The 24,690-nt window shown below is 47.0% G+C and overlaps 1 long non-coding RNA gene across 1 annotated transcript in view; it reads left to right on the top strand.

Moving 5' to 3' along the window:
• The window catches only part of LOC134734592 (uncharacterized), a 235,778-nt gene that overhangs the window by 28,509 nt on the left and 182,579 nt on the right, over positions 1 to 24,690 (top strand). Inside the window, exon 2 of the long non-coding RNA XR_010117726.1 lies at positions 827 to 958. This is a non-coding gene — a long non-coding RNA (uncharacterized lncRNA). The remainder of the gene's footprint in view (positions 1 to 826; positions 959 to 24,690) is intronic.

The raw sequence follows: 24,690 nt of genomic DNA, 5'->3' as shown, positions 1-24,690 counted from the left end.
ACCATGCCTGGCTAATTTTTGCATTTTTGATAGAGATGGAGTTTCACCATGTTGGCTAGGCTGGTCTCAAACTCCTGACCTCAGGTGATCCACCCGCCTCAGCCTCCCAGAGTACTGGGATTACAGGTGTGAGCCATGGCACCCGGCCGGCTTCTGTCTCTTGACATGGGTTCCCCCTCACAGTCTTTCTGTCTACTCCCATCCCGCCACCATCTGGGGGAACTTTACTGGCCACAAGGGTGCTGTGCTCACACACTGGCTTTCAATTCCTTGACTGGATTATCTCTAAGGGCTTTTCCATTTTAGACACCCAATATCTTGTTTGCATCATGGACCTTGCCATCACCTGGATCTGCTCAACCTCTAGAACCTTCCACTCCAACACCTCCTCTTTGTCCATAGGCCTCCCTCTGTCCATCTCTCACCCCCCTCACCCCTACAGCTCCCGCTCTCTCAACTCAAAAAGGCCTCCAGGCTCTGCTCCCTCTATTTCCTCATCTATGACCTCCTCCTCACTTCCCTTCCTTTCTTCCCCCCTTGGGATCCCAGCATTAATTCACTGAAGATTCTCTTACCTGTGCTCCAGGATTTGTGCAGTCCTGTCCATCCATCTCCCTGCCCAGCAGAGCTTCACAGGTTGGATTATTTCTTTTTGGACTGGGTCTCATTCTGTCACCTAGGCTGGAGTGCAGTGGCACAAACATGGTTCCTTGCAGCTTCGACCTCCCTGGCTCAAGTGATCCTTCCACCTCAGACTCCTGAGTAGCTGGGACCTCAGGCACACACCACCATGCTTGGCTAAATTGAAAATTTTTTTTTTTTGTAGAGATGGGATCTGGCCATGTTCCCCAGGCTGGTCTTCAACTCCTGGACTCAAGCAATCCTCCTACCTTGGCCTCCCAAAGTGCTGGGATTACAGGTGTGAACCATCTTGCCCGGCCTGGATTGGATTCTTAAGGTAAACTTTTTATTGACAAATGATGTATATACACCATTGTAAAATTCTAATTGCAATTTTTAACCTTACCATAAATGTATATAACTATATACACATATGATTTTAAGTGCTTAATTTTGACATAACTGAGGTTTATATAAAATTTGCAAGAGCCGGGCACGGTGGCTCACGCTTATAATCCCAGCACTTTGGGAGGCCGAGGTGGGCGGATCACGAGGTCAGGAGATCGAGACCATCCTGGCTAACATGGTGAAACCCTGTCTCTACTAAAAAATATAAAAAATTAGCTGGGCGTGGTGGCGGGCACCTGTAGTCCCAGCTACTTGGGAGGCTGAGGCAGGAGAATGGCGTGAACCTGGGAGGTGGAGCTTGCAGTGAGCCGAGATCGTGCCACTGCACTCCAGCCTGGGGGACAGAGCAAGACTCCGTCTCAAAAAAAAAAAAAAAAAAAAATTTGCAAGAATAGTGGGAGAAAACTCCTGTATAGCCCTTACCCAAATCCTGAAAATGTTACCAACATTGCATCAAATTTGCTTTCTCTCTTTCTGTGCGTGTGTATACATGTGTTCACAGGTAGTTTTTTTTCTGAACTGTTTGAGAGTAAGTTGTATGTGTGATCTTCCTTTACTCCAAGTTCTTCCATTGTGTTTCCTAAAAAACAAGGACATCATCTTACATATGACCACAGTACAGAAGTTACCATTGCTACAATATTATTAGCTAATCTACAGATTTTATTCAGATTTCAGATCTTATTCAGATTGTCCTAGATATAGATTTTAAAATGTATTATGTAACATTTGATATGTAAGAATGCTTGAAAGTCATGAAATGTAATAATAAAATGGTCATCTGTCAATCAATCACCAAACTTAAGATCTAGAACAAGGTCAAGAAACTATGGTCTGCAGGCCAAATCCAGCCCGCTGCCTGGTATTGCAGCAGTCACACCCATTCATTTACACCTTGTTTATGGCTGTTTTGGAGGGACAAAGCTGCAGAGTTGAGTAGTTGTGACAGAGACCTTATGTTCCATAAAACTAAATCATTTACCACCTGACCCTTTACAAAAAAGTTTGCCAACCTCTGGTCTAGAGCAGAGCTGTCCAGTAGAACTTTCTGTGATGATGGAAATATTCTATAAATCTGTGCTGTCCAATACAGTAGCCACTAGCCACATGTGACTAGCATTTGAAATGTACTAGTGTGTCTGAGGAACTGAGTTTTATTTTTTTAATTGTTTAAAAAATTAAAAAAAAATTTTATATTTATAAAATAGAGATGGGGGTCTCACTGTCTTCTTCAGGCTGGTCTTGAACTCCTGAGCTCAAGCAATCCTCCTGCCTTGGCCTCCCAAAATGCTGGGATTATAGGCATGGGCCACCATGCCTGGCCCTGAATTTTAAATTGTATTTAATTTTAATTAATTTAGATTAATTAATTGACTAATTATTTTTTTCGAGACAGGGTTGAGCTGTGTCCTCCAGGCTGGAGTGTAGTGGTGCCATCATGGCTCACTGCAGCCTTGACCTCTCAGGCCCAATTGATCCTCCTACCTCAGCCTGTAGTAGCTGGGACTACAGGCATGTGCCACTATGCCCAGCTAATTTTTGTATTTTTTGTAGAGATGAGGTTTCACCCTGTTGCCCAGACTGGTCTTGAACTCCTTGACTCAAGTGGTCCTCCCACCTTGGCCTCCCCAAGTGCTGGGATTACACATGTCAGTCACCGTGCCTGGCCAATTAATGTAAATTTAAGTCAAAATGTCTACATGTGGCTAATGCTATCATATTAGAAAGCATAGTTCTAGAATGTCACTTGTATCTTTTCATCCACTTGTAAACTCCTTCCTATTCTACTTCACTGTCTCCTCACTCCCAGAGGCAACAACAATGGAATGTGTTTATCATTCCATTTCTGTTGCAACATATAATTATCACATTTGGTTTTGAACTTTATAAAAATGCTATCATTCTATATGTAATGTTTTGCAACTTGCATTTTTTCATTCTGACTTACATTTCTGCCATCTTGTGATGGGTAATTGAAGCTTATTCATATTTCTTCTCTGTATGGTTCACTGTGTACCTATACCAAAATATAGTTTTACCCATTTCCTGTTAATGCCTGTTGGGATCGTTTTCATTTTTTGTTGCTGGGGACATTCTTGTACATTTTTTTCTGGTATCATAAGTTCATGAGTTTCTTTAGAAGAAGAATTGCTGGGCAAGTAGAATATCAAATGTTCAGACTTACAGATGGTACCATCTTGTTTTCCAAGATGTTTGTTTATGCTTATTTATATTCCCACCAAGCAGGGTGTAAAAGTTCCTATTGATCCACGTCTTTACCAACCATTGGTGGTGTCAGCGCCTTCTTCATTTTGCCAACTTATTGGGTGTAAAATTGTATCTCGTGTTGTCGTAATTTGCAGTTTTTGGATTATTAATGAAGTTGATCTTCTTTTCATGTGTTGGTTGGTCTTTTGTGTTCTGCTTCGGAGAAATGCGCTTGTTCATGTCTTTTGCTCATGTTTTCAGCTGGGCTGTCAGCTGTGTATGTTGCAAATAACTACTCTCGGTGGCTTGCCTTTTCATTTTCTTTATTATGTCTTGATAGAGAAAATTGCTTAGTTTTAATATAATTGAGTTTATGATTATATTTTTTATGGTTGGTACTTTTTATCTTGTTGAAGAAAGCCTTTCCTGTTCTGAGGTCACAAAGATATTCTGCTATATTTTCTTTTATGAGTTTAAAAGTTTTGCCTTTCCTGTTTAAGTTTTGAATCCACCTGGAATAGATATCACTTATGATTTGCTGAAAGGATTCGATTTTATGCTTTTCTGTGTAGATACTGAACTATTCATTTATTGAATAGCTCTTCCTTTCCCCAGTGATCTGCAGTGCTACCTCTGTGTCATATATCACATTTCCGTATATTTGTGGCTCATTTTGAGGCTCTTCATTCTGTTCCATTGGTCTACTTAATCATCCCTGTGTCAATCTCATTCTGTCTCAATTACATTACATTTATAAGTCTTGATATCTCACAGGGCATGCTATCCCACCTTGTTTTTCTCCCCAGTTTTGCCTATGCTTGTGCCTTTGCTCTCCTAAGGTATTTTAGAATTAGCTTGTCAGGATCCACACAAATTTTGTTGTGATTTTGATTGGAGTTGCATTGATTTTATAGATCAATTTAGAGGAAACAGATATCTCCAAATACTGCGTCTCCTTATTCATGAAGGATTTTTTAAAGTTATTATTTATTGTCTCTATTTATTTTTTCTTTTTTTGAGATGGGGTTTGCTCTGTCGCCCAGGCTGGAGCGTAGTGGCATAATCACAGCTCACTGCAGTTTAGAGATGAGGTCTCGCTATGTTGCCCAGGCTGGTCTCCAACTCCTGAGCTCAAGTGATCCACCCTCTTTGTCATCCCAAATGCTGGGATCACAGGCGTGAGCCATTGCACCCAGCTGTGTCTTTAAGGTTTATAATTCTTTCCATCCAGGTCTTACATACCTTTTGTTAGCTTTATTCCTGGTTACCTTATTTTTTGTTGAAATTGTAGATGATTTGTATTTCTAAAATGCATCTCTTAAATATAATTGCTTTAACTAAAGGTATTTTTCTCCTTTCCTCTTATATATTGTTTTTTAAAATCTAGCAACTTTGTTAAATCTCTTATTCTAACATTTTATTTGTAGATTTTGGGGTTTTTCTATTTCTTTTTTTTTTTTGAGATGGAGTCTCGCTCTATTGCCCAGGCTGGAGTGCAGTGGCATAAAATTGGCTCACTGCAACCTCTGCCTCCCAGGTTCAAGCAATTCTCCTGCCTCAGCCTTCCAAGTAGGTGGGATTACAGGCACCAACCACCATGTCCGGCTAATTTTTGTATTTTTAGTAGAGATGGGGTTTCACCATGTTGGCCAGGCTGGTCTCGAACTCCTGACCTCAGATGATCCACCTGCCTCGGCCTCCCAAAGTGCTAGGATTACAGGCATAAGCCATCATGCCTGGCCTGATTTTGGGCTTTTCTAGGTAAATAAACATAGAATCCATGAATGATGCACATTTTTTCCCTTCCAACCTTTATATGTTTTATTTCATTTATTTTTTTGATTTCACTGCATTGGCTAGAACTACCAGTCTGGCTTTGAAGAGAAGCAGCAGTGGTGAGCATCTTTGCCTTTTCGTTATTTTAAAGGGAATGATAATGTTTTCCATTAAGAATAAAGTTTTCAGGCTGGGCGTGGTGGCTCATGCCTGTAATCCTAGCACTTTGGGAGGTTGTGGGAGGATAGCTTGAGTTCAGGAGTTCAAGACCAGCCTGGCCAATATAGCAAGGCCTCATCTCTACTAAAAATAAAAAAATGAGATGGGTGTGGTGGTGTGTGCCTGTAGTCCCAGCCCCCACTCTGGAGGCTGAGGCAGGGGGATTGCTGGAGCCCAGGAGATGGAGGCTGCAGTGAGCTGTGATCACGCTGCTGCACTCCAGCTGGGTGACAGAGTGAGACACTGTCTCAAAAAAAAGAAAGAAATTTTCCTTCTATTCTTAGTTTTCTAGGAGTTTTTAAAAAAAATCATGAAAATTAAATCATATAAAATACTTCTTCATCTATTAAAATGACAGTTAATAATGTATTGCACATTTCAAAATTTCTAAGAGAGTAAATTTTCAATGTTCTCACTACAAGAAATGATACGTATTTGAGGTGATAGATATGTTAATTAGCTTGATTTAGTTATTCCACATTATATTTATAAATCATAACATCAGTTTGTACTCCATAAATATATACAATTATAAATTGTCAGTTTACAATAACAAATTAAAAAATTTTTTAAAAGAAAAAATAATGTAGTGTTTCTCATGTAGTCTGTTAATGTGATGAGTACATTTATAGCTTTATAATATTGAAACTTCCTTGCAGTTCTAGAATACACCCAACTTAGCCATAAAATATTGTCATTTTTTATGTACTGGTGGATTCAAGTTGATATTATCTTGTTTAAGACTTTGGTGTCTATGCTGCTGAGTGAAATTGGCCTGTAATTTTCCTTTCTCACACTCTCTCTGTTAGATTTTGGAATCTAGCTTATACTGTCCTCATGGAATGGGCTGGGGAGTGCTCTGTCTTTTTCTATTCTCTGTAAGGGCTTTTTAAGTTGGAATGATCTGTGCCTTGATACACAGTTGATCATAGTATTTCACTTTCTATCTTTCTAATATCTTCTGGATCTGTAAATATGTTGCCTCAAAATTTTTTAATAAGAGTTTTTGGTGACTTCTGTCTTTTATTTTCCATCAATCTTGCCAGAGGTCTGTCTTTTATTAGCCTTTTCGAGAAACCAATTTTTGACTTTGTTGTATGTGTACATTGTTTTTTTACTGCCTTTTTGCTTTGATGTAATTAATTTTTCTTCTTAGTTTTATTATTACTTCCTGTGGACTTATTTTATGGTTCTTTTAATAAGCTCTGAAGTTGGGGCTTCATTTATTAATTTTTGGGCTAAACTTTCAAGGCTCTACATTTTGTTAGAAGTGCTGCTTTGGCTCTCTCTGTTTCGATAAGCACTGTTTTCTTTCTCTCTCTTTTTTTTTTTCCTTTTGAGACGGAGTTGCACTCTGGTTGCCCAGGCTGGAGTGCAATGGCGTGATCTAGGCTCAAAGCAACCTCTGCCTCCCGGGTTCAAGTGATTCTCTTGCCTCAGCCTCCTGAGTAGCTGGGATTACAGGTGCCCACCACCATGCCCAGCTAATTTTGTATTTTTAGTAGAGACAGGTTTTCTCCATGTTGGTCAGGCTGGTCTCGAACTCCCGACCTCAGGTGATCTGCCCACCTCGGCCTTCCAGAGTGCTGGGATTATAGGCATGAGTCACCGTATCTGGCCGATAAGCACTGTTTCCATTATCATTCTGCTCTAAGTGCCTTAAAATATATAGTTATTTCTTTGACTTATGAATTACTCAGAAGAAAGCTTTAAACTTTTCAAATGTATGTGAATTTTAAATTTATCTGTTTCTCACTGAGTTCTAATTTAAATGCAGCACAGTTAGAGAAAATGATGTGTGTGATGATGATTCTTTGGAATTGAGTCTTACTTGATAATCTAGTACATGGTCAATTAAAATAATTTTTATAATCTCAGAATTTTGGGAAGCGGAGGGGGGAGAATCCCATGAGACCAGGAGTTTGAGACCAGCCTGGGCAACACAGTGAGACCCTGGCCAGGCATGGTGGCTCATGCCTGTAATCTCAGTACTTTGGGAGGCTGAGGTGGGCGGATCATGAGGTCAGGAGTTCAAGACCAGTCTGGCGAAACCCTGTCTCTACTAAAAATATGAAAATGAGCCGGGCGTGGTGGTGCGTGCCTGTAATCCCAGCTACCTAGGAGGCTGAGGCAGGAGAATTGCCTCAACCCAGGAGGCAGAGGTTGCAGTGAGCTGAGATCACACCATTGCACTCCAGCCTGGGTGATAGAGGGAGACTCAGTCTCAAAAACAAAAACAAAACCATAGTGAGACCCTGTCTCTAAAAAAAAAATCAGCTGGGCATGGTAGTGTGTGCCTGTAGTCCCAGCCACTGGAGAGGCTGAGGTGGGAGGACTGCTTGAGCCCAAGAGTTCAAGGTTACAGTGATCTATGATTGTGCCACTGTACTCCAGCCTGAGCGACATAATGAGACTCTGTCTCTAAGAAAAAAAAAAATTAAAAAAATTTAAAAAAATGTGTGCTTGAGAAGTTTAGTCTCTAGATGCAGCGTTCCATAAACTTCCATTCCACCTTGCTTGCTATATATTATTCAAATCCTGTTTGACTAATTTTCTGTCTGCTTGACCTGCCAATTATGGAGACGTGAGTCTTCAAATCTCTCTCCATGAGGGTGGGTTTTGTATTTTCCCTGCAGTCTCATCAACTGCTGATTTCTAATTTTTGAGGCTACTTTACATGTAGATTAAGAATTGTTGTGTCTTCCAGCAAAAGCTAACTTTTCTATCCCTTTTAAGATGCTTTGCATCTTAAAGTCTGCTTTTCTTCTGATTTTAGTGTAGCTCTCCCAGCTTTCTTTTTTAAAAAATGTCTTAAATTTTTTTTTAGAGACAGGATCTCGCTCGCTGTTACCCAGGCTGGAGTGCAGTGGTGTGATCATGGCTTACTGCAGCCTCAAACTCCTTCGCTCAAGTAACCCTTCCACCGCAGCCTCCTGAGTAGGTGGAACTGTAGACACACACCACCATGCCTCCTAATTATTTTTTATTGTAGAGATGGGGGTTTTGCTATGTTGCCCAGGCTGGCCTCAAACTCCTGGCCTCAAGCAATTCTCCCACCCCATCCTCCCAAAGTGCTGGGATTACAAGTGTAAGCCACTGCATTCGGCCTCCAGCTTTCTTTTGATTAGTGTTTTTGTGGTCTTTCAATCTATCTCCTTATGTTTTAGTGTTTTAGATATGCCACCATATGCAGCATAGAGCTGGATTTTAAAAAATCCAATCTAACAATATGTATTTTAAATAGCACACATAGACTTTTAGTTTATTGTGATTATAGATACATCTTGAGTTATTTTTGTTATCTTTCTTATCGTATTCCCCCTCCCCCTATTCTTTCTCTTCCTACTGGCTCTTCCTTCCTTTGGATTTATTGAGTTTGTTTATTTTCTTACTCTATCCTTTTCTACCTCCTTTATTGATTTGGAATTTATATACCCTACTTGTATATTTCTATTGAAATAGATAGATTCTATTGATTGCTTTTGAGATTCTATCCTGCATACCTAAAGAAATCTCAGGTTATTAGTTTCTCAACCACCTTCTTAAATAATGGACCTTTGAAGCCTTTGGCTGTGATCGTCCCCTACAGGTTTACATACTCTCTTTTTGGTGCAGTTTTTGAATTATTTCCTTACTGTTCCTGTCTGTTGTCATTATTTTATATAATATTTGTATAGATTTATCTGTTTATCAATTTCTTTGCTTACTATTCTTTTGTGCATACCAGTCTTTCCTTCTGGGGTAATTTCCCTTTTTCTTATAACATATTCTTCTGTAAAGATTTGTTGTTGGTAAATGCTTTTTGCTTTTCTTTCTCTGAAAAAAATCCAGATGTTCCCATTTCACTGTCAGCTTTGGAAGATGATTTTGCTAAGTTCACAATTCTAGGTTGACAGTTATTTTCTCCCAGAAACTTTGAAGCTCATCCCTGTCTTCTGGCTTTCACTGTTGCTTTTGAGAGGTGTGCTGTCATCTAATTATCCTTCCTTTGTGGGTGGCACGTCTTTTCTATGTGGCTGCTTTTAAGATCTCTGTCTTTGGTGTTATGCAATTTCTCCACACTGTGATTAGCTGTGAATTTCCTTTTATTTACGTTGTTAGATGTATGTTATGTTCCCAGTGTCTGTGAAGTCATGCCTTTCATCAGTTCTGGAAAGTTCTCAGCCATTATCTCTTCAAATATTGCCTCTCCCTCTTTCTCTCTCTATCCTCTTTCTGGGACTTTTATTCTACCTGCTATTGCTTTTAACCTGTCTTTCATATTTTCCATTTGCTTGTCTCTGTGCTGAAAATTGTGTAATGTCTTCAGATTAATCTTCCAGCTCTCTCTGTCTCATCAACTGTGTCTAATATGCTGTTTAACCCATTTGTTGAATTTTTGGTTTAAACAAGTTATTTCATTTCTAAAAGTTCTATGCTGTTCTTTTCCAGATCTATTTTAAAGAATTATCTCTTGTGATTTGATCACTTTTGTGATTTCATTTTTTATTTCTTTAAAATCTTCAATTATAATTATTTCATTTACTGTAATTATAATAATTACAATTTCTATTATCCTTAGGGATCTTTATCTATTGTATGTTGTTTCTGCTAACAATTGCCTCTTGTGCGTTTGGTGATTTTTTTTTTTAATTGTGGATTTATAGTATAGTTGGTCCTCTGTATCTGTGGGTTCTGCATCTTGGATTTAACCCATTGAGGATGGAAAATACTTGGAAAAAAATTCTACCAAATTCCAAAAAGCAAAACTTGAATTTGCTGTGTGCCAAGTACTATTTTCCTGTGTGCCAAGTACTATTCTGAATCCATTAGAACAAAGTGATGTGTATGCATTGTATTAGGTATTATAAGTAACCTAGAGATAATTTAAAGTATATGAGTGAGTGTGTGTAGGTTATATGCAAATACTATGGCTTTTTGTTTTGTTTTGTTTTGAGATACACTGTCACTCTGTCTCCCATGCTGGAGTGTGGTGACACAATCCAGTTGCTCACTGTAGCCTCTACCTCCCAGGCTCAAGTGATCCTCCCACATCAGCCTCCCAAGTAGCTGGGACTACAGGGGCACAGGTGCACACCACCACATCCAGCTAATTTTTAATTTCTTTCTACTTATTTATTTTGTATTTTTAGTAGAGACGGGGTTTCACCATGTTAGCCAGGATGGTCTTGATCTCCTGACCTCCTGATCTGCCCGCCTCGGCCTCCCAAAGTGCTGGGATTACAGGCGTGAGCCACTGCGCCCAGCCTAATTTCTTTTTAGAGATGGGGGTCTCACGATGTTGTCCAGTCTAGTCTTTAGCCCCTGAGCTCAATCATCCTTTCACCTTGGCCTCCCAAAATGCTAGGATTACAGGCATAAGCCACCATGCCCAGCCCACTATGTCACTTAAGATAAGGGACGTGAATATCCACAGATTTTGGTGTCTGTAGAGGTCCTGGAACCAATTCCCCATGGATACCAAGGGATAACTGTATACTCTTTGGCAATCTTGAGTGCATAAGTTGGGGATGCTATCCTTCAGAGAGGCTTTGTTTGCTGCCTGGTGCTATGTTTTTTTTTTTTTTGAGACGGAGTCTCGCTCTGTCGCCCAGGCTGGAGTGCAGTGGCGCAATCTCGGCTCACTGCAAGCTCCCCCTCCCGGGTTCACGCCATTCTCCTGACTCAGCCTCTCCGAGTAGCTGGGACTACAGGTGCCCGCCACCACGCCCGGCTAATTTTTTGTATTTTTTAGTAGAGACGGGGTTTCACCGTGGTCTCGATCTCCTGACCTCGTGGTCCGCCCGCCTCGTCCTCCCAAAGTGCTGGGATTACAAGCGTGAGCCACCGCGCCCGGCCGCCTGGTGCTATGTTGTGGGTAGCAGTAATAGTGCTTATTATATAGGATTGTTAGAAATATTAAGTAGGGCCAGGCATGATGGCTGACTCCTGTAATCCAAGCACTTTGGGAGGCCGAGGAGGGCAGATCATTTGACCTCAGGAGCTTGAGACCAGCCTGGCCAACATGGTGAAACCCCATCTCTTACTAAAAATACAAAAATTAGCCGGGTGTGGTGGTGCACACCTGTAATCCCAGCTACTCAGGAGGCTGAGGCATGAGAATTGCTTGAGCCTAGGAGGTGGAGGTTGCAGTGAGCCGAGATTGTACCACTGCACTGCAGCCTGGATGGCAGAGCGAGACTCTGTCCCACCCAAAAAAAAGAAACAATAAATGAGATACTAGATGCAAAGCACTCAGCTCGATGCCTTACACATAGTAGCTGCTCAAAAAATGTTTTGTTTTTTTTTTTTCCTTTAAGGATTGAATTATTTGAGGTTAGGAACCCTGTTATTTTTTATTTTATTTTTTGAGATGGAGTTTCACTCTTGTCACCTAGGCTAGAGTGCAATGGCACAGTCTCAGCTCACTACAACCTCCGCCTCCCTGAGTTCAAGTGATTTTCCCACCTCAGCCTCCCGAGTAGCCAGGATTACAGACACGCACCACCACGCCTTGCTAATTTTTGTATTTTTAGTAAAGACCAGGTTTTACCATGTTGGCCAGGCTGGTCTTGAACTCCTGACCTCAGGTGATCCGCCCACCTTGGCCTCCCAAAGTACTGGGATTATAGCCGTGAGCCACTGCGCCTGGCCAGAATCCTGTGTTATTTATTTCACTGGTCACCATTCCAGCTAGTGCAACACCTGGCACAAAGGGACCCTTAATAGAGATCTGATAAGTGAATGTGTACATGATATCTCACCTTTCCAAACAGAACTACCCTTTTAGGAGCATTTCTAGTTTCCATAGCCTGGGGTTCTGCAGCCCCCACACCGCCCCTGGAAGTACTTTGAAAGCTGTCAGAAGACCAACTACAGTTGTCTATTCTCAAAAGATAAAATCTAGCCAAGAGCTGAAACATGTAAAGAAAATTCTAGCTTTTCTGAGCTCTAGCCAACAGGCAGTCCATATGCTGGGGTCCCTGAGTCTGTTATCTCCAAGCTCGCCTGACACAGTGCCTACCCTCTGCTTATACTGAAAATCCTCCATCCTTTCTTATTGTCAAATTGTCTAGAAGATTTAGAAGATTTTATGATGTCACACCATGTCCCGACATGAGGCCCCATGTGAGAAGCCTCTTTCAGAATTTGTTCCTGGAAATATTTGTTCCTGTGGAGGAACTGATCTGCTTCCTCTTTTCTGATAGTACGAGTGTTTCAGTTTTTGCACCGGCTGCCAGGAAGCTCAAATCCAAATTTCCAGATTAATCACAGCATCTATGGCAACCCTTAAGATTGCTATTTTTTCTCTTAAGCAATAAGAATCTATCGAATGAATTAATCTTTCCTATTATAATGCCATTTCATGTCCTTTTGGGAAAAAGATGAAGCATACATGTGTTTCAAAATTATGACAACAGCATGGTCAATGGAAGCCATGTAGGATACTTTCGAGAGCTGCAGCTCTGGAGCCAGACTGCCTGTGTGCAAATCCTAGCTCTGCCTTTCACTCACTTAGGGCTTGTGTGCAAGTGTCTGGTGGAGCCCCAGCCCTTCAGCTAATGTACCAGGGAGCAGGTAACTAGTTGCAGCCCCCTCTGGGCCTCAGTACATTTATAAAATGAATTCTTAGAATTTTGAGGAGAAGCAAAGGATGTTAAAGACAAAGAGAAAGCCTTTGGTGAGGAGCAAGTGACTTAGGCAAGAGCTATTTCTGGGCACGGAAGGGGAGGAATCAGGGGTCACAGGTGCTGACCTCGTGGGGCAGGGAAGGGAAGGGGAGGAGAGGCAGAGAGAAAGTCCAGAGCTCCTGCTAGACGGGGTGCGGGGAGTGGGCATTTGGAGTGAGTTGCCCCTCCCAGCCTGTGCCCTTCAGCCCTCCTGGAACTCCTGGCTGGGCCACTCTTTCTGGCTGGGGGTGGATAATGGAGAGTCAGTCACTCCTCATCTGGCCTTGGGTTTGGTTTTTGGTTTTGCTATGGCTGCACCAACGGCTCTTTCAGTGGTGTGGCCAAGATATGTGGGGGTGATGGCGGAGGGGATGGACTTGGGGAGCCAGGTACATGGAAAGGTAGAAGGCAGTCACTGCCCTTGAGGACAGTCTGCAGTCTCACTGGGTGACCCAAGGCAGTCTCTGGAGGGACCGAGCACAGTGAGAATGAGGAAAGGCCTCCAGATCAGGGAGCCAAAAAAGCCAGCAAGGATCCTTCTCCTCCCCTTAGCCTCGGGGCAGAGTGGCCACAAGATTGTTTTGGGGGACTCAGGTGAGAACAGGGACTCTGGTGTCCAGCCTGGATGACCACCCCTTTTTTCTCTTTCCTCCCAGGGCCTATGGGAGAGGCAGTGGACATTCTCTGCAGGGTGCTCAGATGATATCTTGCAGACAGTCTAACGGGGTGGGGGCATTTTTCTTCTCTTCCACAGCCCTTTCACCTGTCCTAGTTGGGTGGTGGTGGCATCAGCAGCGGTGGAGAAGCAGCAGGAAGAAATGGAAAGATATTCCTCTACCTCCATGGAGGAGTCAGGACCCTTCCTATTTCTAAGGGTCAGCTTTACTCAGCACTCAGGGAGCGAGTGTGTGCGTGTGCACACCCATGTTGGGGAGCAGTGGGCGTCGTGGGGGGTTTCTGATGGTCCTTTAAATTCTCTCTTTTGAGCATTTTTGTGAGAGGAAACAAGCAGAAGTAGGGTTGTGTGTGGGGCAGCCCTACAGAGGGAAGGACCAATCAGGGGACAGAGAGGCAAACCCAGAGGCCATGAACAGCTGGAAGCCATGACACTCTTAGGCAGGAGAGACAAAGGGAGGAGGCCAGGTTCCTGGAACTCAAGGGCTGAGTTAGCCTCGTGGTGGGCCTGGCAGCGAGGAGGAAAACAGTGGCTGTCAGAGGTGCTACCTGAGGTGGGAGGGAGGCTGGGAAATGCCCTGGCCCTTCCTCCCATCCTCCCATCTCCCACCAAGGCCTCTTTCTGATTGGCCAAATCCAGGCAGAAGCCCGTAGACCAAGACCCTGGGACATATAGCCTGCAGGGGTCAGCCCCCCACTGCAGAGTACACGAAGGGCAAGGAGGGGCTCTGTGGGCCAACAGGTCTGGCACTGACATGGGGAGAAACAGGAGGAGAAGCTAGTGGGGAGACTGGGGGTGCGGGCTATCTCCCGACCATGCTGCATAGCAGGGCATTACCTGTGGGCTGCTGGAGTGTCCTGCCAAGGCCTAGGACCAGAGGACTGACCCGGCCCCATGTCCGCGGTGTCTTGTGAGTGCCCTGCTCCCTGGTAGGGGATGAGCTCCCTGCTGGGCACGCAGTCCTTCCACAGCACGAGTGTGTGATCCTCTGGGGCACACAGTCCTTACATACCACTAGCGCGTGATCCTCCAGGGCACATAGTCCTCACACACTGTCAGCATGTGATCCTCTGGGGCACGCAGTCCTTACCTATCGTGAGTGTGCGATCCTCCAGGATGCCCTAACCCCTCAGGGGACCACAGGGACCTCGTGGGCCTGGGAGAGGTGGCAGAGGAACTCCTGGAGCTGTCCTTTGTGGCTGGAGAGGGCACAGCAGTTGAAAGGTACCTCGGTAGTGATGTGGAGGGAGGCAGTGGACAACACACAGAGGTGATGGTAGGTGGCCCAGGCCGTAGGATGAGAGAAAATCATGGATCTGAGATTTCAATGAGGGAGAATCAGTAGGACTTAGACACTGATTGGATGCGACCAGGGGAACATGACTTGGGATACATTTTCCGTCAAATAGGAGGAGGAAATAACGATGGTCCCAGGTACCCATGTGTGATGTGGGCAGCCACACCCCCGGGAGCTTCTAAGGGGCAAGTCCCTATGTCATACATCATGCCTGGTTCAGAGAAGCTTCCAGGGAGAGCAGGCTCTGGGGGAGGGCCAAGTGGGGCTGTGGAGGCTGCCTCCCACCCTATTCTGGGCTGCCAGATCCCTGGAGTCAGGGGGCAGGTGGGGGTGCCCAGAGGAGCCCCACACCAGGTGGAAGGGTGTGAGTAAGCCCTTGGAGCTCTGGGCCCAGTCTGACAAGGGCGAGCCCTGCCACTGGCCTGAGCCTGGGGACGAAGGCTTCAGCTGGCCAGACGCCTGTGCTCTGGTCTTGTCCCTGAAGCTCTCTAGCATCCTAGGACACCCTGACCCATGCTCCTCAGGCACAGGGACCCCACTCCACTGGTCTGTAAGGCCTCGAGCCTTTGCTGCCTGATCTGCGGCTATGCTGATCAGTCCCTCCCCACCCCTGCTCAGACCTCGGCCCTGATGGACATCAGAGCCACTCCCCTCATGATCTGCCTCTTTCCCTGCCCAGGTTCTCAGCTCACTGCAGGGCTTGCTTGCCTTTCCTGGGAAAGAGGAATTACCAGTAGGTCTGAGGGCAGCACAGCTTCCTCCTGGATGTGACAAAGCAGAAATCAGAGATGGCACCATTGGGCTATGAGTCCTGGGCCCAGGACACAGACCTGGGCCTCCACCTTGTCCCGTCACACTCATTTCACAGACCTAGAGAGGGGATGTCATTTCAGATCACCAGATGGTGCTGGGGCTAACCCATCCACAGGCCTGGCCCTCGGAGGAAATGAGTCTCCCTGAGTTAGTGACTCGCGATGGGATCCCTCTTCCTTGCAATGTTCCCAGCTACATCCCAACTGCCCCAGGTCCAGGCTCTTCCTCCGGGCAGGCCTTTGCTTGTGTGCTCCCTGGCCTGCGTGCCTCAGAACCCCCTGACCCCCAGGAACTGCCTTCAGTTTCTTCTCCAAAACCAGACTGTGGCTCCCCATGTTAGAAACTGGGTGATCCCCTCTTCTCTGAGGTCCCCAGTCCACAGAAAAATCTTTCAGACTTGAATGAAGGATGTTTCTTTTCTAGGGCTGGGCCCAGACCCTGGGGCTTGCAGGGAAACATGCAGACTTGGAGAGCTGTGACCTGCCCCATGAGCCTGGTCACCACCTTCCCCTGGGCCTGTCCAGGAGATTTTGGTGGGGTCTGAGACAGGGAGAAGGACCCAGGGATCCAATCTAGTGCCTTCCTGAAGCTGCAGTCTCTCCCATCCCAGCTGGCCATTGGGAGAAAAAGGTCTCTTGTATCTTGTATCTTCCTCCTAATTGCCAGCAGGTGGCGCTGTGCCCCCAGCTTTGCAGGCCTCGGGTCCTGGCTCTGCAAGTTTGCTTTGCCCAGGCGCGGTGGGGGGGAGTGGGGTCGGGGGGAGGCTGGGCTGCAGTCCTGGAGGGCCCCTAGAATGCTGCCAAAGTCCCTCTGTGGCCCCCTTCCTGCCTCTGCTGGTGGTATCTGGTGGGGTGAGATGCCTCCCAGGCCTCAAGAAGTCTGAACACAGGTTCCCGGCGTGTTGCTTGCCCCGGCTTATGCTGCCCCTAGAAGCCTCTCAGCTGCCCAGGCTGTCTGTTCTCTGTACTGTGCACTGTGTTAGGCGCAGCACACCCATCAGCTCCTATATTCACCAGCAACTGTGTGAAGTGGGTGCCTGTTGTACAGATGAGAACACCAAGGTCAGGAAAGGCCGGCAAGTCCACTCAGCTAGCACGTGGCAGGGAGGGAGGCTTTCCTAGCCTCCCTCACCCCAACACCGGGGATTCTTTGTCCACCCACTCAAGGCCCTAAGCTGAGCCCCAGGGAGCAGTCTAAGCCTGTGTGATCGGGAGTGTCGCAACCTGACCACTCCATTCTGCTGTTGGTGCAGGGGATGGGGACCAGGATGAGAGAGCAACCCTGGGAACCACAGGGTGGAAAGGAGTGCCCAGCTCCTCTCTCTGTCCGCTCTTTTCACACCGGGCCTCTTCCTCACCCTGCTTCTCCTTAGCTCTGCCCTCTTCCTCTTCCTCAGCTGTCTAGATGCGTCTCCCTCCCCGACTCTGTCCCTAGTACCACCTTTTACTCTGTCAGCCTGTCTTTCTCTCTTTTTGTGTCTCGTCTTTCTCCAACAGAATCGGAGTTAAGTGACAAAAGAAAAATGATCCCCTCCTGCCAGGGTTATTAAAATCATGTTCTACAATTGAGCCGCCAGGAGAGCCTGGCTAATGACGGATGATGAGGCCACAGCGTCCCCACAGCTGGGAGTGAGGTGATAGGCCTGGCTGTGGGATTACCACCAATTACTCTGGGCAGAGTGAGCAGCGCTTCTCGTCTCCTTCAAATCAACTCCCTCCTGCTCCTGGGAGATAAGTCTCACCCCTGGCGGGGAGGCTGGAGCTGGGGTGAGGAGGAGGAGCTGGAGCTGCCTTGTAGCCCCCAAGGTAACTTGCCCAAGGTCACACAGCCAGTAAGTGGCAGAGTGGGTACTTGAACTCTAGACTCCAATGTTTTAAAAATTCATTCGGCAGCCTCCCCTCTGTGAACGGGGCATGAGAAAGGGGCATGAGAAATTATTTTGTTTGCCAGAAAATGATAGTCCTTGGTCAACTAGACTTAGATCCTACTGGGCCACAAAAAGATCAAACAAGACCAGGCATGGTGGCTCACGCCTGTAATCTCAGCACTTTGGGAGGCTGAGGCGGGCAGATCACTTGAGGCCAGGAGTTCGAGATCAGCCTGGCCAACATGGTGAAACCCCATCTCTACTAAAAATACAAAAATAAGCCAAGTGTGGTGGAGGGCACCTGTAATCCCAGCTACGTGGGAGGCTGAGGCTTGAGAATCACTTGAACCCAGGAGGCAGAGGTTGCAGTGAAAGCACATTGCAGCAAAGTGAATTTTAGTTAGACACTAGGAAGGACTTCCCAAAGGAGTGGGCTCTAAAATAGATGACTGAGAGTGTGTAGTTTCTTCCTTGGATGGTCTTTCACAACAAGAGGGGCCCTCTTGGCAGTCTTTCTAAGCTAGACAAGGTGCTGGTGCTATGGAATCCGTCCAGTGGAATCTGAGGATGAAACATGCTGGAGTCAGGGAGGCTTGACAAGGTAAACTGCAGAAGAGATAAGGAAGACTATATGTTAGACCCGGCCCAGAAGCCCAGAGCCCTGCTCATATGTTAGACCCAGCCCAGAAGCCCAGAGCCCTGCTTATATGTTAGACCCAGGTCAGAAGCCCAGAGCCCTGCTCATATGTTAGACCCAGGTCAGAAGCCCAGTGTGGGTGGGGGAAGCCAGGGCCCTTCAGGCCGGGGTTGGTTTCCCGAGTCAACTCAGTTATAGATGCTGCTTCGGGTGGGCAGGGGGTCCCAGCTCACAAAGCCCTCCCATGTGCAGCTGATTTACATCTCCCATCCACCCGTTGGGGCAGACAACTGAGAAATTATTATCCCCATTTTGCAGGTGGGAGAATGAGTCTCCAAGAGGGGAGTGGGTCAGCCGAGGTCACACAGAGACAAGGCCCTCGTGCTGTGGCTCGGACCCCAGACCTTCCCATGTCACCAGGCTGTGAGACCAGTGGGGGCTGCAAGCTGCCCTGCACCCTAATCCGCCTTTCTGTTCCAATCTGACCAATTGCTCTTTAGCTCCCCCCACCTTGGGATGAAGCCAGTCGGGGGAGGGCTGGTGCCAGCGCCACAATCCGTACAGGACGAATGAGTATCTCTTTCCCATCTGGATTCTATTATTTTTCAGTTTATCCTGGTCAAAAAACACAAGATGAACGTCTGGAGGAAAAAATACATAATCTTTGAGAAAATTGAAAACATATATCATTGTTTGGGGTTGCGGGCTCAGGGGCCCTGGAGGTTGGCTCTCCCTGGCTTATTCTTGGGCCTGGCTCAGCCCGTCTTTGCACACAGCCTGACTGCAGGCTCTGGGGGATCTCCAGGGGAACCCCCTCCCAGCCTTTGGGGCTTGGTCTGGGATCTGGTCTCGTGTGTGTGCGTGTGTGTGTGTGTGTGTGTGTCTGTGCGCCCAAGTGCAGGGGGTGCTGGGGAGGAGAAGAGAGGTCTCAACCTCCTTCCCTGGGGATATGAGCATTTTCTGGATACTTCTGGGATCTCCAGATTGTTCCCTGTAGGAGAAATAGCCACTTCAGCAATAATAGCCAGGGTATACTGTGGCTTTACTATGTACCAGATACTCTTCCAAGTACTTCCCATGTCTTCTAAGGACTTTTCATCTCTTTTATTCCTCACACAAACCCTGTATTTAGGTACCATCTTCTCCTTGTAGCTGAAGAAGCTTAGGTACAGAAAGCTTCAGAAACATGTCCAAGTTCACAAAGCTGGGAAATTTCAACCATTCAGATCCAAGTAGTTGAATTCCAGAGTTCACTTCTCAACCACGACTCTGTAAAGCTTTCCTTCACTGGAAAGAGAAAAGGAAGAAGGCAGGGAGAGGGCGAGAATGTGCACATGGGAAGGCTGTGAACATGTCTAATGCGTGTCCCTGGGCCGGACTGTGTGTGGTAAACAGCTGCATGTGTCCTGCGTGTACTTGGCTGTAGGTTCATGTATCCACGCCTTCATCACCCACCTGTCCACTCACGTTCATCCATCCATCCGCCTGTCCATCCATCCATCCATCCATCATCTGTTTTTTTTTCTGACGGGGTCTCACTCTGTCGCCCAGGCCGGAGTGCAGTGGTGCAATCTTGGCTATCTGCAACCTCTGCCTCCCAGGTTCAAGCGATTCTCCTGCCTCAGTCTCCCGAGTAGCTGGGACTACAGGCGTGCATCCCCACACCCGGCTAATTTTTGTATTTTTAGTAGAGACAGTGTTTCACCATATTGGCCAGGCTATTCACAAACTCCTGACCTCATGTGATTCACCCGCCTCGGCCCCCTGAAGTGCTGGGCTTACAGGCGTGAGCCACTGTGCCCCAGCCCATCATCTGTTTTTAAGTGTGGGGTCACAGGTATGTGGCTACTTCCAAGTGTGTCTGTGCACATGCATGCATAATTGGAATGTGTGTGATGGGTGTCAGGACATATTCAGATGTACAGACCTGTGACCCCCTCCCACCCCCTCTCCCAAGGCTCTTCCCCCACACCTGAAAAGCCACAGGATGGAGGAAGAGGCCCAGCCTCAGCAGGCCTGCCTTGGTCCCTGGCTCCCCTCCGAGCCCCAGCGGAGAGTTAATTAAATCCCTTTCCCAACAAGTGTGGTAATTAGTGCTAATGGTTCGGCTTCCACTCAGAGGCTGGAGAGGTTCCTGCTCTGTGTGTGTGTGTGTGTGTATGTGTGTTAGGGGGTGGGTAGCAGGGCCTTCTCCATTCCAGAAACTTATGGGCTGTGGAGAGGGGCTTCTGAGAACTCCCCAGTCTTCTCCTGCTCCTGTCTCCTGATCTTACGGGCTCCAGGAGGCTGGGAGTGTGGTGGGTCTCCCGCCAGCCTGTCTGGGAAGAACCTGGTTGTGGTGCCCTTAGCTTGAGGCCTGTGGCTCTCTAGGAATCTGTGTGTGACTGAGGGTGTGCTTCTGTGTGTGTGTGTGTGTGTTTGTGTCTGTGCGCATGCACAAGGGACACTCTGAACCATGCTGTGTGCATATAAATGACCATATATATAACAGTGATATATGAATGGTGCCCCCTGGAATTGTGCGACGTGGTGGCCCTGATTCACAGACCCCAAGTTGGCGTTTTCGTGATGTGTGCATGACTCTGTGTTTTTGGGTGTCCTCTGTGTGTTTCGAGGTGTACCTGAAGGTGGGTGCCAGTGAGTGTGTGCCTATGTGTGTTTACATGTGACAAAATGCAAGGAGCAGCAGGGCCGCTGGCTTCTGGGGCCTGACTGACACCCCTTGCAAATAAATGTGACAATGAAATATAGTCCTGGAATTGCTTTGGATGCTCCGTCAAGCAGGCGACGCAGAATAGGTGAAGTTGTAAAGTGTTCCCTGGGGAGCTGTGTGGCTGAGTGACAGCCCCTTGCTGGCTCCCGCCTCTCTGCCTGGCTCTCCCTTGTGAGACCCTGGGGCTGAAGACACTCATCCTGACCACAGCCTGGGAGACTCGGGAGAACCCGCTTCCACAGCCTGTGAGGAGTGAAGGGCAGAGGGGACCTGGCAGGGCTCCATCCCTTCACCATTGTCTCATCGCTCTCTTCAGGTGGAGTGCCCAGAGTAGGGCCGTGTCCCGTCCCTGTCATATGCACTCGGACTGGGCTCTCTCAGGACAGGGCCCTGTCTCCCCGCTCAGACTGGGCTCTCTCAGGACAGGGCCACATCTCCCTTCTGAGACTGGATCTCCAGAGGGCAGAGTTCTGCCTTCCTCTCCAGGGCTCCCTTGATCAGGGATGTTTCTCCTAAGATTGGGAGACCGCTCAAGAGAGGGCCGAGTCTCCCTGTGAGGCCCAAACCCCTGAGCACCCTCCGCTTGGTTTGTGCTTGTGTCGCACACTCATGCGTGCATATCTGGTTGCAGATTTGGAGGTTGCAGAGCTGTCTGCATGAGCCTTAGCTCTGGAGACCTGCGTTCAAATCCCACACCTGCTAACTTCATTAGCCATGATCTCAGAGAGGTAGTAGCAGCTTCCACAAAATCAGGGCACTGCTTAGGGCTCTGGTTAGGGGCTGACAGGACACATTTTTTTTTTTTTTTTTTTTTTTTAAATCACAAAGGTGTCTTCTGCTCATTAAGCCATGTGCCCTCCCAGGTGGCACCTCATTCTAATAGTTAGGCCAGGAGTGCCTTGTTAAATTCTCTCCAAATTAGCAGGGCAGGCTACCATGGCCCTGCACAGAGGGTGTGGCGTGCCGTGGAAAGTGCTTGCTCAGTGCCCGGTCCGCGTCCAGCACCCATGGAGCCAAACACCACCTCTACCAGGTCTCCCGGTGCTGGCAGTGAGTGCCGGAGGCCTCTCTGGGTCTGCCAGCTGCGTGGGGGACACTTTGGTATCTTTGTTTCACCCCTTTATCTTTTTGGGTGTCCACTTGTTCTTACAGCCAGAGGTTGAAGTGTGTGTGTGTGTGTGTGTGTGTGTGTGTGTACACGCACGCACAGGCAGGGGAGGTTGCAGAGTGAAGTTTGCACGAGCCTTAGCTTTGGAGACCTGAGTTCAAATCCCAAAGCTGCTAACTTCACTAGCTGTGACCTCAGTGAGGTAGTCACAGCCATCCAGGGGAGGGCTGTGGAGAAGGCACAGAGAGAGACTATTCCTTTTCCTCGTCCGTCAAGCTAGGTGCTCTCAGTTCTCTGTCAGAGACATCACGGGCCTTCTGCTGCGCATTCTGGGACTCTTCCTGCATCTCTGTCTGTGCTCGGGGATTCTAGGTCATGTGCAGAGACTGTACACACAGAGGGAAGCTCTTGCCATCTGTCTTGCCTGTCAAGCAGCAAGCCCCAGGAGAGGCTGTGGATTGGGACAAAAGCTATCTCATCTCCTAAGGAGGCCACAACCTGTCCTCGGGCAGTGGGACCCCCACTGTAAAGAGCCTGCAAGGACTGTGAGCCCCATGAGGGCCCTGACCGTGGCTTCTTCATAGCGACATCCCTGCTTCCTCGCACTGAATAGCTGCTCAATAAATATTTGCTTCATGAGTGTGTTATGATACAGGATCCATCAGCATCTGTGGCTTCTAGCATTGTGTGTGGCATGACAAAAATTAAGGCTGAGATTGCATGGCTGCTGGTAGAATGTTCTGGTGCATTTATAGACAGTTAACATATCCTACGGGATAGGGGTCAGTCCTGGCTCCAGACTGATTAGCAGAGAAAGGTTTTCACACAACTTTTCTAAGCCCTAAAGAAACAAAAACTTCCATGTCTCCTTCTACCAATTTCATCTCCATCTCCATATGACTTTCTGGGCAGGAGAGACAGTTTGGAGCTATAACTTTTGCTCTTCGTCCTGAAGGCTCTTGGCCCAACTTTGAGTCTTCCAAATAGGCCAGCAGCTGACCTTTGACTTGAATATTCCTGAATTTGAGACTACGGATAACAGAGAGAGGGAAATGGACACGACCACTTTCCCTAACCATAGCCTTGCTTACAGACAAGGGTGTCATCGTTAAGCCTTGGTCTGGAGGCCTCTAGATGGAACAGAGGTGTGTATTCTGGCCAATTTAGTCAGAACAAAGGGAAGCCATTATGTGAATGTCTGATTGTTTAAAACCACTCTGGTTTTCCTTGGAAGAGAATGGGGGAGGAAGCCACGTTTGAAAGTGTCTGCCCACGCCTAGGTCGCTGCTAATTTCATTTTAATATTACACCATTGTATGATGAATAATTACATACCTCAACAGAGCGAAGGGAAGACAGAACGAAAGTGCTCACAGGGAGGCGGGGAGCAGAGGGGTCGAAAGCACAGATATTGGCTCTTCTGCTGAACAGTGGGTGGCCTCGGGCACAGGACTCAGCCACTTGGTGCCTCAGTTTCCTCATCTGTAAGACAAGAATGGCACTTCCAGGGTTTTTGAGTATGAAATGAGATTATGCATATATAGTGTTCAGTTCATCGTGGGGCAAAATATTAGCTAGTATTATATTGTTACATTCAGGTGTCTGCATGCGTGTGTGTGTGTGATGAATGCTTTCGTATGTGTGTGTTTGTGAGCAACATTTGTGTGTATTTGTGTATGTGATCAACACATGCATGTGTGCATGGATACGTGTGTGTGTATGTGATGGATGACTCTGTGTGTATGTGACAGACACGCGTGTGTGTATGTCAGGAACACTGCCTATGTGTGTGTTGTGATGGACTTATGTGTGTGCATGTGATGAATACCTGTGCGTATGGGTCTGTGATGTGTATGACACCTCTGTGTGTGTGTACACGTGACAGGCACCCACGCGTGGGTGTGTATGTGATGGACAGCTGTGAGGGGCCTGCACGGGAGGATGTCTGTGCACGTGGAGGTATGAATGTGAAACAGTGCGTACTATTCACATAATGAAATAGTAGAATAATGTGAAAGGGCAGAACATAAGCCAACAGCACGTGACTGAGAACTGGGTCCTGTGAGTCTGGTTTCCATCTCTACCATACACTTAATATGTCTGTGACACTGAGCAGGCCCTGCTGCCTATTTTCTCATCTGCAAACTGTGATAAAAGTGATAGTGATAACTGTAGTGATGTTTAGTGAGTGCTTACTATGCGCCAGGATAACAAACCTCATTCTGGCTACTCCACAGGATTGGTATTAGATGCAAGGGTGGTGCAGAAGTGCTTTACACACCAAGACATTCTGGCACACAGGAGGGGAGGCCACTGTGGATGTGCACGTGTGTGTGTGTGTGCACAGTGTCTTTCTTTGTTTCAAGGCTGGGCTGAATGAACATACGCCTGTGTATGGACAACTGTACCCACCTGGGTGTCCATGTGTACCCCCCTACATGGCCGCACCTGTGGTTTAATGTCATACCTGTGCTCACGCACGTGCACCCAACTCAGTGCATGCTCACCTCCATGTCCCCACATGGCACACACGCGGGCACGTGCAGCTCTGAGGCTGCATCTGTAATGAATGGTGGGCCCAGGCAGCCAGGGACTGTGAGTGAGGCTCAAGCCCCTGAGGTGGGGTTTCTGCTTAGCACTGATGAGATTAGAAAGTACTTACAAAAATTATCAGGGCATGGTGGTGGGCACCTGTAAT

Source organism: Symphalangus syndactylus, chromosome 12 (assembly GCF_028878055.3).
Source record: "Symphalangus syndactylus isolate Jambi chromosome 12, NHGRI_mSymSyn1-v2.1_pri, whole genome shotgun sequence".
NCBI classification, from domain to species: Eukaryota; Metazoa; Chordata; class Mammalia; order Primates; family Hylobatidae; genus Symphalangus; species Symphalangus syndactylus.
The sequence above is the reverse complement of the archived record's forward strand: the minus strand, read 5'-3'. Positions and strand labels throughout refer to the sequence as shown.